Source organism: Carettochelys insculpta, chromosome 4 (assembly GCF_033958435.1).
Source record: "Carettochelys insculpta isolate YL-2023 chromosome 4, ASM3395843v1, whole genome shotgun sequence".
Taxonomy (NCBI): domain Eukaryota; kingdom Metazoa; phylum Chordata; order Testudines; family Carettochelyidae; genus Carettochelys; species Carettochelys insculpta.
In genome coordinates, this window is record NC_134140.1 from 106,954,868 (window position 1) to 106,958,709 (window position 3,842).

A 3,842-nucleotide genomic window follows, 5' to 3' on the forward strand; every position below is an offset into this window, starting at 1 on the left:
GGCGGGCGGCCGGCAGCCCCCGCACAACACGCGGCCGATTGGCGGGGCGGGGCTGAGCTGTCACGGGGCCACCGGAGCGGAGGCGAGGCCAGCGCGTGGGGCTATGACCTAGGCGGAGCAGAGGCGGTGGCAGAATGCCTCTGCCTGGGCTCTGAACGTGTGTGTGAGAAGTGAGCCTGAATTTACGTGTCCAGCTCTGCCGGGAGGAACAGGGGCAGGGGCCAGCCCGGCCCTGCAGGATCTTGGTGTCTCCCTGTCCCTCAGGGGACGCTAGCTCTCCCTATCCCACTGTAGGGAGAATGAGACCCCACAGCAGCTGGGCATATGCGGCCCATCTGGGTTTTGCGTGTGGTTCATGAGACCTCTTGTTTCCCGTTGCCTACCTGCAGCGCTGCCAGGTTCTCTTGGCTTCTAGCCTCGGTTGTTTTTTCCTACCAGTGTGACTAAAGCCACACATGTAAACCAAGGACACGTGCAGTGAGCTTTGTGCTTACGGCATACAACATGGAGAGAGCCATGTGCTCCCTCTGCATCCAATCAAAGCGCTGCTCTGGTTCCAATGACAAAGTCGGCAAATTCTAGGAATACAACTGTCCTATCCTGGGAGACCATTTTGGTTAAGACAATCTTACCGTCCACTAAGATAAATCCTTCCTTACAACATTAAACAGTTGTGGGTTGGTCCAGGTTTTTGTGTCAAAGTACTGAAGGCGACTTCCATTGTAACCACCACCATTCATTTTTAACCTTTTATTTGAGACAGAAAAAGAAGAATCAGTTAAAATGTTGACACGTAAAATATTAATGCAGCTTTCCTTTTTAACAACATCCATTATTGCCATTCCTTTGAGAGATATATGTCTATATATACACACAGTCTTATACATTGAGAAAACTGATAATTTTTAAATGGCATTTCCCGTTGGATGCTGTTTTAACGTTCATTTAATGTCTGAAACTGTTGTGTTGGGAGTCCAGTCCTGTTTTTTAACTCGCTCTTTCTCTTACCTCAAGAGAAAATGTAGTTTATTTTTTTCAAGCCATCTTTCAGGGCACAGATTCACAGCATTGTTTGAAAAGGTTGTCTTGATGGCTAAGCCAGGCTCTTGGGGTACATTTGCACTTGGAGTTGAGGTGTAATTTCCATTTTGAAGAAGCATGCTTCCACTAGGTCTGTTGGAACTAGCTCTGCAAATATATAACAGAAGGTGCATTCCTCATTTTGAATGAGATTATAGTTGGGTCAGCTATCCCTTCCCTTCCTAGCACAAGTAGGTCTCCTCAAGATGGGAATTACATTTCCAACTCAGCATGTAAACATATCCTTGGACTGAGTGAAAGGGGGAGAGACAAGAAAGAGTAGAAACAAGTAACAATGGTGATGTCATCTGGTTCCCTCTTTATTGTCCTGCCTGGTCAGGACATATTTCAGGATCAGAATGATGAAGACCAGTGTCATTTTAAATCCCAGGGGACAGCAGGACTGTGCTAGCCATTATGGTGAAAGTTGCTCCGTTCAGTCCACCTATCCCTGCCACTACTACAGTCTTTTAGCTCATTATCGTGTGGCTGGACCAGAGAGCCCCTGGATGAGAGAGTCCCTAGTATCAGAGGTTGCCAGTGTTTGGAAGCAGTGCCAGTCACCAAGCTGGCAGTTTGCACGGCTTGCAGAGTCCAGGGGGTAGCAGAGGCAGGGGCAGTGGATCCCAGTGGCTAAGAAGGGGAGCCGAGTGGGGAAGGTGATGGAGCCCCCTCAGTATGGAGGCCTGGTCTCCCCCGGTCCAAGAAACTCCCTTGTTCAGGAATGGTCAGGTCCCTAGAGTGTTGGATCAGGGAGGGCTAACCCTGTATTTGTGTAATAATAATAATAAAATTAGTTAATGGATTCCAAAACCAGAGTGGACATTGTAATAATCTAGCCTGACCTCCTCATAACGCAGGCCATAGAATTTCCCCAAAGTAATTCCTAGAGTAAATCTTTCTGAAAAACATCCAATCTTGATATGAAAGTTGTCAGTGATGGATAATCCACCACAACTCTTGGTAAATTGTCCAGTTATTTATTACTCTCACTGTTACAAATTTATACCTAATTTCTAGTCTCAATTTTGCCTAGTTTCAACATCCATCCACTGGATTGTTTATACCTTTTCCTGTAGATTGTAGAATCCATTATTAAATGAATGTTCCCCATGTAGATTCTTAGACACTCTAATGAAGTCACCTCCTTCCTAACTTTTTCCTTGCTACGATAAATGGGCCAAGCACCTTGAGTCTATCACTAGAGGGCATGTTTGTAATCCTTTAATCATTCTTTTGCATCTTCATTCAATTCTCCCCAGTTTATTAACATCCTTCTTGAATTGTGGACACTGGAAATAAAGACAGCATTCTAGCAACAGTCACAATCTAGTGACAAAACAGAGAGAAGGAAGGGGAAAGATAAAGCACACCAGCACAGCAAACATAATATTAGTTCCACATTTTTTTTTATTGGAGAGAGCAGGGTTACTTAAGAGGAATAAGCTAAATGGAAGGAAAATGGAATGGACATTGAGTGAAAGGAAATAAGACAGTAAAGTAGGGTAAGAAAAGTTATTTGAGAGTTTGGTTGACCTTACCGTATGTTTCTGATCCTTTACTGTCTGAGTTATCCTTGGAGTCAGGTTTCTGGTATGAATAATCAGAATTGCAAATTCAAAATGTACTTTTACATTTTTACAGTCTATTTTTATGACTATTCAATATCTACTTAAAAGGTGGTATTTTCACAGGCATTCCTTTCAGTAAACATCTGTTAGAATCTCTTTGGAAAGTAACCACAAAAGGCACACAGTCCATGGGAAATAAATACCGCATTAAATCTTCAGGCCTGCCGACAGCAATTCTAGACACCAGGGCGGAATGCTCAGTGGGCCCCCCATGTACACACAAGCCCTGCTCACATGGGTGTTGCTGTGCCTGTGCTGGTTGGTGCCCAGAGAGCTGTTGGCTGTAATAATGGGTATGTTCTTTCAGCACGGCTAGGGGTCCCAAGTGCCTGCCTGATAAGATTATCAGCTGTCTTACTGCACAAACCCAAAGACCCCTGTCTCTCCCCCTACTCATCCCTTCTCTGAGGCCACACTATATCCCACCCCTTCTCTGAGGTCTCACTCCTGCTTTCCAACTACAAATCACTACTTTCGAAACACCTTTTGGGTTTAACAGCAAAAGAAGCACTGAATCTGGAGTTGAACTCCTTCCTTGCCTGTGAAGACTGTTTTCTGAATAGTTCTGAGGCATGTGGGCAGGGTAGTTCTTTCTGCTCTGGACTTGTTTGATGGGGAAATTGAACTTTAATTTCCAGCAGCACATGACATGTCAATTACTACATCTCTGAGAAGCATTAAAATTCATATTAACAGACAAACCTATGCAAAATATATAAAAATCCAAGTTCTACATCGGAAAAGTGAATGTGTAAAAATAGCAGCTTCTTCACTCTCCAAATATAAACTGTTTTAAGGGAAAGGAACATAAACCATGTTCATATGTAGTGTCACCCACATCACTGCAAGAATAAATATTTACTATTTTTATGCAGGTCTGGTTAGCTCCACAGAACCCCAAGATCTGGGAGAAAGACTGGTATTCCTTTCTGGCTCATACATCATCTAAGAATTCGAGTCTGATTTCCCCACCTTCTACTGCAAATCTTTCAATTGCTTTCTCTTTTAAGGTTTTCTTCCATTACCCAATACTATCAGTCAGCACTTCAGTGTGAGTCAGCTGTCAGCTCCTGCTTCCACTCTCCCAGTGACACCAGCCCTTATTATCCATTAGTTTTTGTGCTTTCTCTC